This window comes from Podarcis vaucheri, assembly GCF_965113315.1.
Source record: "Podarcis vaucheri genome assembly, chromosome: 4".
NCBI classification, from domain to species: Eukaryota; Metazoa; Chordata; class Lepidosauria; order Squamata; family Lacertidae; genus Podarcis; species Podarcis vaucheri.
In genome coordinates, this window is record NC_138762.1 from 51,882,628 (window position 1) to 51,895,758 (window position 13,131).

The 13,131-nt window shown below is 39.0% G+C and overlaps 1 protein-coding gene across 1 annotated transcript in view; it reads right to left on the reverse strand.

The window, feature by feature from the left end:
• Window positions 1-5,975: 5,975 nt before the first annotated feature.
• LOC309531357 (uncharacterized protein) overlaps window positions 5,976-13,131 on the reverse strand; it is a gene marked incomplete at its 5' end in the record, with an annotated part of 151,362 nt that continues 144,206 nt past the window's right edge. Inside the window, 2 exons of the mRNA XM_082220833.1 lie at window positions 5,976-7,249; window positions 12,994-13,027. The remainder of the gene's footprint in view (window positions 7,250-12,993; window positions 13,028-13,131) is intronic.

Consider the following 13,131-nt stretch of genomic DNA (forward strand, 5'->3'; position numbering starts at 1 on the left):
TGTTAAAACAACGTGTGTGTGTGTGTGTGTGTGTTTGTAAGCTTCTAGTCCTCACGGACATCCACAAAAGGATAGCAAGTGGTCAATGATACTTATACTGTAGGTCTCATCATTGCAGCTACCTTTCAACCACACTGGATGGGAAGGAGCTATTTAAGTATGTTTTTATGAAAGCTGTGATTGAGACTTCTTGAGTAGTGTTCTTTCATAATTACAAATGTGATTCACAAAAGAGTATTGAAAACAATTCCAACGGAATAGGTTAATACTGTAATGTGTACTCTTCTACCAACTGTCATTTTCTAATCTCTCTTCTTGTTACCTACCAATTAACTGGGTCTGTCAGCAAATCTGGGTTGCACATATTGATAGTAAAAGAAAAAGACTCCTCAGCTTCTGAAATATGGCATCTGCTCTTGCTTTGGGAATGGTGGCTCAGTGTTATATTTATGCAACATGCTGATGTTGCTCTCACATTGGAAGTCCTGTTTATAGCAGGGGAATGCTTTGGCTTTGCGTGTACCCCAAAATACATGGTGAATTCATGAATTCATGGGGTGATTCAGGGAAGGTTATCACATTCTGAGAATTCAGAGTCAGATAGTGCAGTTAATAAAGTGTCTTGAGGTGGATCACTATGTGGCCTCAACTGCTCAAGTGTGTATATCAAAAGTTAAACAAAGGGACTTAGGCAGCTACCTTATATTGAATCCACCCAGTTGAGTATTGTATACACATAAAAAGGTAAAGGACCCCTGACAGTTAAGTCCAATCGCAAATGACTCTGGGGTTGCGGTGTTCATCTTCCTTTACAGGCCGAGGGAGCCGGCGTTTGTCGGCAGACAGTTTTTCCGGGTCACGTGGCCAGCATGACTAAGCTGCTTCTGGAGCAACGGAAGACCAAAACCAGAGCATCGCACGGAAACGCCGTTTACCTTGCGCCGGAGCGGTACCTATTTATCTACTTGCACTTTTTTTTGCATGCTTTCGAACTGCTAGGTTGACGGGAGCTGGGACCAAGCAACGGGAGTTCACCCCGTCATGGGGATTCGAACCACCAGCCTTCTGATTGGCAAGCCCAAGAGACTCAGTGGTTTATAATAATGTAAAAAGAACCCTGTTGGATCAGAACAAAGCTCCATCTAGTCCAGCATCTAGTTCTGACAATGGCCAACTAGATGCCTATTGGAAACCCTGCAACTGACATTCAGATGCATGCCACCTCCGATAGTAGTCTAATCCCTATTAAAGACAGTTCTGTTGGCAGACATGACTACATCTTGTGATAGCAGATTCCATAGTTTAACGATATGTTGTGTGAAGAAGCACTTCCTTTTGCTTGTGCTGAATCTTCTGACATTCAGCTTCGTTGAATGTTATGGGTTCTAGTATTATAAGAGGAGGAAAACTTCTCTCTATCTACCATGGGTAAATTTATACACTGGCCAGAAGTGGCTCTTTGTTATTGGGATTACCTGCTCTTCTCTTCTCGGGCACAATTTACTTCCCTAATTCAAAAAAACAACAAAACCTCCAAAATAAAAAAAAAACAAGTTAAAAACAATTTAAAGCAATTGAAGCAATAATAACAGCAGCAGCAGAACACCGCCCCCCCCCCACAACCCCTTTACGCAAGAGTCTGGTCAGCCACCTCAGCTTCTGTAGCTGCAGCCAGTTGTGGACCCAGATTCCCAGGCCTGCAAGGCAGGGAGCAGGTACTCCAGGAGTTATAGCCAAGATTTTAAGTGTAAGTTACTGCATTGAAGAGTTACTCCTGATTTTAATCAGCCTCTAATACTCCCAACACCTGAAGTTACAGAATCTGAAGATATATCATGGTAATTAGGCTTTCATTAGTTGAACCTCCATATCAATTACTCCCTAGGCAAAATACTTTGGGTCCGAAAACCTTTGCAGAGCATAAATACTGCATGTGAAATATATCTTGGCTTCCCTGTAACCTATTCAAAATCAATATTGATGGCAGCCTATGGCTATAGGCCAACTAGATGTGGTGCCCAAGGCATCATGGCTAATGTACATCTTTCTATAAGGCTGACTGCTCTCTTCATTGAGGCTAACAGGATATGTACAGATCACAGTGGAAAGAGAGGGGTAGTTTAATCCCCCCTTCTCCCATGATTCTGACAAAAATCACCTCCCTACTTTGCTCTTTTGCATTGAGAAGTAAGATGTCATTGCCATCGATGTCAATGCAAAGAGCAAAGTTGATTGCAAGGTGTGAGGTTTTAAACTCCCACTGTCTACTTGTTGATTCCCAATCCAGCTCACCAATCTGTGACAGCTATTTGAAAAATTCACACACATTAAATGCTTTAATGTGGGCTTTTGTCCTACCAGTCAGATAATGTGGTCAGATGATATGTTACTTGTCTTTAATCTGACCTCCTTGCCTCTGTTGTATTTTTAATAATGTGGTTTTATGATGATACTGTGATATTACTTGCGGTAAGCTGTCATGAGTGATGCATATGCATTACAAGGACATGATAGAAATTCTCATATAAATAAAATGAAAACAAATTTAATCTTATGTCTAGTTTGGTCCTATGAGGCCCATTGATTTCTTTCCCCAATGACCGTATGCCAGTATTAATTCCCTCAGTATTACCTTCTAAACAGTTGTTTTGTGGGAAGAGCTTAGTACAAGAGAAATAGCATAAAGCAGACATACAGCGATCCTTTGCAGAAGTTTTAACAATATCGCTGATGAACTGCTATAAAAATGCTTGAATGAGAAGGAATTAATATGGAAATATGACCTGTCTCTGCTCCAATTGTCGTATACTAGAAAGTTTAGAAATAAGTGGCAAATGCCACAATAAAGGGAGTTCCCCTGTGAACAACAACCCAAGTGAAAATTCAGTGTTTGAAATGTTACATACCAAATTGTTAACAATGAGGTTAAAAAGGTAAAGGGACCCCTGACCATTAGGTCCAGTCGCAAACAACTCTGGGGTTGCGGCGCTCATCTCGCTTTATTGGCCGAGGGAGCTGGCGTAGTCATGTGGCCAGCATGACTAAGCCACTTCTGGCAAACCAGAGCAGCGCACGGAAATGCCATTTACCTTTCCACCAGAGCGGTACCTATTTATCTATTTGCACTTTGATGTGCTTTCGAACTGCTAGGTTGGCAGGAGCAGGGACCGAGCAAAGGGAGCTCACCCCGTCACAGGGATTCGAACCACCGACCTTCTGATCGGCCTGCCCTAGGCTCTGTGGTTTAGACCACAGCGCCACCCACGTTCCGAATAATGAGGTTAATTTACCCTAAATCCAAATACTTTGGATTATGTAATGGGATCTCAAAAATGTAGCGTGAACTCAAGGGAAGTCCCACCTGTGGCAATGCTTGCAATATTCAATAAAAGGGGCTCCCAGGGCCCGCCCTGACAGACGCCTCTTGTTACACCTGCCTCTCGTCTCCCGTGATTTTTCATTCCTACAGTGAACATGTTCACCAACATGGTGTTCAGTATTTACTCATCAGCGGTAATACATTTTGGGAGTTATACATATATATTACAGCATTAGAAAATTCATGGCAACTTCCATATTTGTTCTTGCTGTTTTAATCACATCATTAAAAGCTTTTGGAGAAATAGATTTGGTGGCATGGTCTCTCTCTTTTTCTAACGATATACAAACTTTAAGCTATAACTATTATAAATGCTATTTTAATACCTCAGTATTGTGCTGTGTCAGCCCAAAGCATGTGTATTGAAAATGCATAAAAAAAACAGCAATTTATATTACTATTATTTAGATTCCTTACCTGTCCTTCACCATGAGTTCCCAAGGTGGGTTGCAAATATGTATTAAAGGCAGTTAGAACAGACTACAATCAAGAGTATAGGGTGGGTGATGATAGGGTAGCCTTTGAACTACTCTTGATCAAAAATACAGGTTATAGATTTTAATAATTTAAGAAATCAAACTTAAAAAATATTTTGCTTCTCTGTTTTAATTAACTAGTTATTTCAATATGATCTTTGTGTGCAAATATTCAAAAACTAAATGCTGTTTTGTCAAATTATTATGTGATTAGAAAATACCAGTCTTCCACTTTCCAATTATTTGATTTACAGCATAATCCTACACATGTATATTGAGAAGTAAGCCCCATTAAATTTAATGGGACTTACTCCCATGCAAGTGTATACCCAATGTCAAAACATTGATTTAATGAAGTTGCCTTATCTCTAATTATTTTTTACATTTATATTTTGCTTCTTACAGAGATCTATGTGATGCTCTTAAACAGTCTGCTTTTGGGGTCCATCCAACTGATGCTTGATGAATTCAGTATTTGCAAGTTTCTGTATAAAATGACCTGGTACCCAAGTCATGGATTATTGTGTGGTTGGAGCTTAACTGCCCAACAATTTTGTGTGTTTTTGTTTGGTTTATTTAAGCAATTGTAGTTAAGCGATATATCAATCATCTCTAAGCTGTTTACAAAAATGAAATACAGAAATGATAAAAATTAACCACTGTTCAAAGCTATAAAAATATGCATGTAAATATGCACTTTAATTTAAACATTCATTTCGAGAAAAGTCACATTAAATTACATATCAATGAAGAAATGAAACAATGAGTAAAAACATGAGAAAGTGATGTAGATGGGGGAAAGATGGGGTTTCCCGCCCTAGTCATAATTTATTCCATTGGATCAATGTAAAAATAATGATTCTATTAAGAGTATTTTTAAAGATACTGGCACAGTTCTTTCATTCAACGACAAAAAATAGGTATGCCCCCCACCTCAATTCATTTTCTCCGAGAAGATGGAGATAAGTCTTACGTTATTTAGACATGTACATTTAGTACTTGATGTTGTATCTCACTCACTAATTTGCCCTTTAAAAGAGGCCAGATCTCGCTCATCGGTTAAGTGAGATAGATCAAATGCCAAGAACAACAAATTGATTTGTCCAGAGTTCTGATTCATCACTTTGCAATGTGGAGATTGTGATGTGCATTTTCTTCCCTATCCATCTTGCAAGAAGATAAAGCCTTATTGAGTGTCTGTGAAAAGCGTTTTGTGTGAGATAAACAGAAATCGGCACACCTGCTTATCCAATCTTGTTCTCATGTTGCGTGTGCTGAAACCAAGATACGTAGCTAGCATATATTGAAGAAGCACAACATATATTTAATATTACTTCCTGAAGTAATAAAATGTGAAGAAATTAATGTGAAATGGAGCATCTTAATTTGCATCAAGATTTTTTTTTACAAACAGGTCCTACAAAGTTCTAAACTCATGCTGAACTTTTAGAATGACTGATCTGCATTGAACTGTAGAATTATGTACATGTTCACAATTCCAGTAAGCAATGGCTCTCATTATATTTTAGTATTGATAGAAACTAAAAATAAATGGTGTCAAAATGCAATGCAATGTATCTAAACACACACCACAATTCTAATGCATGTGCTGCCTGTGAACTTGTGGTTCCTAAGACTGGTCCTAAGTCCCATAGAGCACAAGCAAGTGTTGTTATTGTTGCTGTTGTTGCTGTTTAGTCATTTTGTCATGTCTGACTCTTCGTGACCCCATAATATAAAAATAATATAACATAATATAACATATTATAATATAATATAATATAATATAATATAATATAATATAATATAATATAATATAGCATAATAACAAGTGAGTGTTACTGTCAAGTAAACATGCATAGATCCATGCTGCACATCTCTTTCTGAAGTGGGACTGGGGCAGGAGATTTTATTCCGAAATTTCTCAGTCAGTCCTTAGATAATGTGATACAGCAGCAAAGGTCTAAATTCAGTTTCTATTATTAATTAATTACTTAAATTTGGAAACTGCCTTCATCCATAGGTCTTGTGGCGGTTCAAAATGTGAAAGTTCAATATAAAGAATCCACAAAATAAATAATAAAAACAAGAACCCCTCCCCAATAATGCCCCCCTTCTCTCACAGCATATTTAACAGGGTATCAGATATAATCAGTCAAAGGCCTTGTTGAAGAGGAACATTTTCCCCTGGTGCCCAAAGGTGTATAATGAAGTGTATAACTGCAGAAAAGGCCCGTGTTCATGTTGCCACCCTTCAGAACTCTCATGTCGGAGGCACACAAAGAAGGACCTCAGATGGTGTTTTATTCAAATAATCATATGGGTGCAGGAAAAAGCATTTCAAATTCTGGCTTTCAACTTAACACCATGCATAGAAATTGGATTTTACCACACATGGGCAAATGCTAATGAGCACACTCACTTGACCAATTTGTTCTGTGGAACTTGCATAGACCAGAGACCACAGAGAAAGACAACGGTCAAAATGCATTTGGGTTTTGTGAGACTTTGAAAGTTGTAACTGTTCACATTGTTAGTAACACCCATCTACCCCCAGCAGCAGCCCAGACAGGGCCTTTTTACTGGTGGTTCCCCATTTGTGCCCTCCCTAGTAAGGTGTTTTTGCCCACATCATTATTAACTGTCAGGAGGATTTTGAGAACATTCCTGTTTATGCAGGCATTTGGTGGCTGAAGAATCATGTTACTGGGAACCCCGATATAACTGGATGATATAATGTTTTAAATTGTATTTGTTTTCAGAATGTTATATCTATTTTAGAATGCTTTTTTTAATAAAAAAGAAATGTGGATGTGTTTGCTGCCCTGGACACCTTTGGAAGGTAGAGCATGATGCAATTTCAATAAATAAATAAATACACATTTTGACAGGATATATGTTTTTGATTGGGGTTTGTTTGCTTGTCTGTCTTGCTTTTGAAATAGGTAAGTGCATCTTGTCTGCTTTTACTAGTACAATGGGAGATATCACTCCCACCCTCACTCCCAAATGTGTATAGCAAACTTACAGCAGCTTAAAAAAGCCAAGGTCAATGGCATTTGGAGAAAACACACCTGGGGACTTGCACAAACAGGATGTCATCAGGAAGGGAAACTGAAACAAACTCAAGTTTAAGGACCCTCATAATTCAGTCCTAAAAATAACAAACAGATGCATACAAAGCACAGAATTGCTCCTGGTTATGTCAAGCCAATTATGACTAACCTGTTTTCCTCCCACAGCCCATCACTTTCCTCTTTTGCTTTGTTTTGGGTTCAAAACAATTCCCCGCAAAGGTCTCAAACAGCACATTGTGTGTGGAAGACAAGCATATCTACCCAAAAGCATTGTTTCTGCCGCCAGTGTCAGAAAGCCGTTTATCGCTGTCATTTTCCTGTAACACAAAAAAACCCTGTCAGTGTGAACAAAGGAAATATCTGGTACTACGGTGCAAGATACCTTTTAGTTGACATAAAAGAGAAACAAAGGGAATGAAGGGAGACCTATTAAGGTGTCTTTCTCCCCAACATGAAATGGAACAATGCTGAACCTTTCTGCCAACAATAATAAAGGAAAGTAAAACTTGATGGCTTCATTATATTTTAAAAAACATTTTGTTTGGTTTCTTTTTTTAAGTCTGTGCATGTCACATAAATTACCAAATAACATAGAAAGAAAGCAACACTGCATCAAGTATGTATTTAGGATATGTAATTAATGAGTTGAAATATATAGAGAGAGCACTTTTTCAGCAAAATGAGGTGCAGGTACAATAGGCTCTTACTGTAGTTGAGAATTTTGTTAAGATTCTGACTGTGGACAAACAAAGGCCCATCTAGTCTGTCAGTAATATAATACAATGCCCCTTCCAAAGTTAGTTTGATTTACTCCATGAAAAAGGGACCCCATGTTTCAGTTATTTCTGCCTGTCTGGATGGTTGAATCACCTTGGAGATAACTGGTTAAGACTCCCCAGTGTTACTGGTCTGTGAAAAAGCCACATGGAAACATACTGGAAGTTGATGAACTGAATCAGAATTAGGTAAGGCTCTAAAGTTATCTCCAATTCTTATCATTAAAATTCTTGATGAATTCCACTGTAGTGACATGCTAACAGTCCTATTATACCAATGTAATTTCAAATTAAAATAATGATGCTTATAATTGTATATCTCCACTCAAAAGAAAAGAAAAAAAGGAATTTACCTGCAGATTAAAGTGATGTATTCTACACCTGATTACATGGCACACATTTCGTCATAGCATTTAGCATGTTACAAAAGAGATCATTTAGTAAGAATCCCACCCAAAGGCATAGAAAATGACACAAGAAGTACAATTTTCTGTCCAACGAAGTCACACGCGTGGAAATGGATCTAGTTACTTGCCATGTGTCTCCCTTGTTCACTGGCGGAGTTTCCTGCTGCCAACCCCTACATGTTGTCAGCTGTGCTGCAAGTGCAAAGTTGTATTTATGGGAGGGGCTGCACATGTCTAATTGTATGCATAAGCAGCCAGTTGTGTATACAATATACTGATGATGCATACAGTATACAATTTTTGTTCACATAGTATACTACTTAGATTCAAGTATGAAATATTTACCTTAAAGGTGGAACAAGACTTTGAATGGATAATAATGTGATATTTAGGAAGGGACCATAGCTCAGCGGTAAAGCACAGGTGTTGCATGCAGAGAGTCGTAGGTACTATTTCTGGTATATCCAGTAAAAACAAAACAAAGTAAGATAACAGGTGAAGTGAAAGAGCCCAGAGAGGCTAGGCTCTGCTTACACAATTGGAAGCAGCACTTCTTTCTGATACCAGTTGCTGGCAACCACTGGAGGAGAAAATACTATTGTGCTCAGGTCCTGCTTGTGGATTTCCCATAGGCATCCCACAGGATGGTGGACTAGATGGGCCATTGGTCTTATCCAGCAGGCTCTTCTTATGTTCTTAGGTGGACAAATAGTCTGATGTAGTCTAAGGATGTTTCCTATGTTCCTGATGTAATAGTGATCAGGGAGGGCATATCTTTTTAAATATAGCATCTTCTTCATTGTTTATTGTATTTGGAGGTAGTAGATCCAAGGCCACCTCCAGCAAGGCCTTGATGCCCCTGGAATTCCTCCTGGTCCCTACCTCTGGTGGAAACACCACTGATGGCAGCTCTACATCTGTGGAGCTTTTCACAGGCATGAGGGGGGTCAGGGATGAACATGTTGCTCCACCATCTTTGCTGATGGAGTGGCACCACCAATAGCACTTCCACCCTCTTACGCAGCCAGCCTTTTGTGGGCGTTCAGGATGGCTCAGTGCACTATCTATTACCATTTCTGCAAAATGTCAGTCAATTAAAACACTTACATTTTAATTACCTAGGCAACATAGCCTTTCAATTCACATTTGATGGACACTAGATTACACAGCTATACCTGTCAAGAGATGTATGGCATGAGGTGGTACCACCAGTTTGTAATTAATTAGGAATAAAAGGAATGCGAAAACACACATTTATTTATTCAACACTAACAATGTAGTCTTATTAAAAACAAAAATGCACTGTGCCTAATCCTGGCATTTATTATTTTGGTGTAATGGGTTAGGAAAGCTTCGCAGTAAACACAAGAAGAGCCCTAATGGATCACACCAAAGACCCATCTAGTCCAGCTTTCTGTTCTCATTATGGCCAACAAATGCAGAGGCTAAAATTCTTAATTAAATAAATTGGCAGAACTGCATACTTGAAAGTGAACATGAATAGAAAACTTGGCAGGAAAGCCCCATCCTCCTTCATCACTGTCCAGCAGGAGGTGGGAAATTATGTGCATAGCCACTGCCATTCATAAATGGATTTTATGCCATCTCTTGAATACTGCTAGACATTCTGGTGCCACCAGCAGAGCGCCAAGACCTCTGGCTGTTGATCTATTTCACAGTTTAATTTTAGTTAATGGTGTATGTGTGTGATATATACAAGGAGAATATGGTTCCCGTCTCCACTAAAGAGGAAGTTTGAGATGTCCACCCTTTAGTCAATATGTAAACAATGAGGTTATAGTATTGCTTAGAAACTGGATCAGCAGCAGTGCACCATAAAATCAAATGAGAAATGTGAAAAATATATTCCATACAAATAATCCCCAAACCAGCTTTCCCCCAAAACCAGATTCCTTAGGTTTTTGTTATTGCTGTTTCAAACTTGACATATTTAAAAAGGATGGTGCAAAAACACTGAAGTTATGAAAAAAAATTAAACTGCCTTTCAAAATCCATATTAGTGTGACACTAAGGTCCTTGTGAGTGAGAGCAAATTTAGCTGTTCCTTCATGGTTTGCCTTTAAGAGGAAGATGTTTTCTCTGGCAACTGTGGGGAATAAATGCCCCGATTCAGCCTTTCTTCAAAGAACACTACTTGCTAAAGGGGGAGGGGAATGACTACTCTGCTCCACAGTAGTGATGTTAAATCTGTGACAGAGGCACACCCATAGAACAAGGAATTAGGTTGTGCACCTGGTATTGTAAGACCAGGCCAGCTCTGCCCTCCACACCCACTCATTTGAGCATGGACATAGGAAGAGGAACACATAGGTGTGAACACCTGCTCATACACTGGGGTTCTATGCCAGATGGCTATGCTCAGCATGTAGACAACTAAGGGCAAGACTAGTCTAGACATGTGACAGTAGAGCAGAAGTGTGGCTCCATAGCTTGTTCCTCATGTGGATATATCAAGGGGCTAGTAGAAATAGCATAGAAATAGCAGCTGAATGCATGTAAGCTTCTCGCTGCCATTTTCACAGCAGGCATAAATAGCTCAGTTGGTTGGACTATGGTGCTGATAACACCAAGGTTGCAGTTTCGATCTCCATATGAGACAGCTGCATATTCCTGGATTGCAGGGGGTTGGACTAGATGATCATCAGGGTCCCTTCCAACTTTATGATGCTGTGAATTCTGTCCTAGTATGCAGGGACCCGTGACATTTCACCACAGTTTAAATTTACTGATTAAATCTATAGAAGTTTATCGTTTGGTGTTACAATATGTTAGAAGCCAAACTATGAAACACCTGAAACAACTGGATCATTATGGGCTATCAATACATATTCTAAACAGTATTTCTAATACATATTCAGTGCATAGTATCATGATGCATAAAGCATAATAAATATTAACAGTGTACATATAGGAGGGGTTACAAATAATGAATGAAAGAAAAAATAGGGAATCTTTTGACAATTGGGAAATACTGGCTTGTGAGCAGTCTCTAACTGGAGAGCAGCCTTTACCACAGGTGTCATGGACTTTGAAGATGCTTGAACTCAGGATGAAAGGAAGAAATGTGCTAAGAGGATGGCACGCTTGGCAAGCCCTTACCATGATCAACTCTCACCGGGAAACCTATGTCCCCACTGTGGAAGGATGTGTGGATCCAGAACTGGCCTCCACAGTCACTTATAGACTCACTGTTAAGACCATGTTCATGGAAGGCAATATTACTCGGCTACGAGTGATCACCAAAGAAGAAGATGACTCCCACAAGCTACCACACAACAAAAACAGCAACATGAGAAGTACTTGCACATCTGTGACTAACTGCTTCACAACATCAATTTTTCATGGTTCACAGGAACACAGTCCTGAAGGAAAAGTATAACCTCATGTGTTGTACAGCTCAGTATCTTACAAAGCGAACAGGTAAAACTAATTTATGGGTTTTTCAGGAGGAAGGTGATGCACTGAGCTTCTTCTGATGTACCAAGTGAGTTAGAACTGTGTGGTAGGAATCCTTTCTTGACAATCTGTTCCCCTTTCTGTAGCTTTTACTCCTTGCTGCTCCTCTCTTCCTTTGAATGAGAAGCCCATTTTTCTTCAAGAACATTCTTATATTCTTTTAAAAGAAGGTGGAAAGACATAGAGCCAGTGGAAGACTGAATGTGGTCACCAATAACTTGTGGCTAAAAATGTCTCCTCCACTGCTGCCTCAGGTGGTATGGGGCTGGTGGGAAGTACTGCCGTGATTTTGCCATTAACATTTTTTAATTATTATTTTCTGGTTATAGGTTGCATTCACACAGCAGTTTATTCCATTTTCTCTCCTAACAGTAAATAATAATAATAATAATAATAATAATAATAATAATAATAATAATTTATTTGTACCCCGCCCTCTCTGGGTGGCTTACAACAAAAGATTAAAAATATATTAAAACATCAGACATTAAAAACTTCCCTAAACAGGGCTGCCTGTTTATTTGAATTCTTATTATTATACGCATTTTAATTTTCACAAAATGTAAAAGCAAACTATAGCAAAAAAATTGGTGCAACTTTAGCACTTATTTCCATGTTATTTGCAAATGGATTTTTTTTCCCCTGGAAGTAAAGTACATGAAAATGAGCACTAAATTTGAGCTGCATTCTGCTATATTTCTGGAAGAAGTTTTTATGTCATGTGAAAGTGAAAATATAATGCAAAAATTAATAGTTAGTGAAACCACAATGATTCGCAGTATGGTTCTAATGAACAATTCCCTATGTTAGGTGTCCTAACTCTCAGCACCCTTAACAGGTTCTTAGGATTCTTGGGGAGCGGGGAGGTATAACTGTTAAAGTATTTTAAAAGTGCTTTAAATGTATGGTGCAGACATGGCCTGGAAGAGATGCACACTGAGGCTCAGACAGCATATTTGAAACACCATATTTGGGTGTGCCTTCTGGAGTGTTAAGCTGTGAAACCCATCCCCCACACTTAACAAAATACCTGAAAATCACTGTTGACCTCATTCCCAAAAAACTGAATACCTTTTGAGTTCTCATTCTGTCTGTCTGGGCAGTTCTGGGGATTCCATTATAATAGACCCTGCCCCAAGAAAACCCTACAACACTGGGAAGTCAAGTATGCAATACTGCCCTGCTTTCAGCACCCCAATGACCACTGCTGGTTTTACCTTTCCTGATTCTTTCTTTCAACTTTCCACAGGCATCCAGTTAACCAATGATAACAGAATGCTAGACTAAATAGGCCTTTGGTCTGATCCAGAAGGGCTCTTCTTATTTTCTGTTGTTCTTAATATTCCTCATATTCCTGGCGTATTCCTCAGGTAATTGGAATGCCTGTGGTCAATGACTTACCTCAGGATTTTAAGTGCCAGTTAATTTTTCAGGCCTGAGAAAAGATAAAGAAATAGAATTAAATTAATACTCTTCACTACTTACTACGACCTCTGCTATGAACAAGTAATGGACGATCGCAGTTTGGCAAGGAGTTTG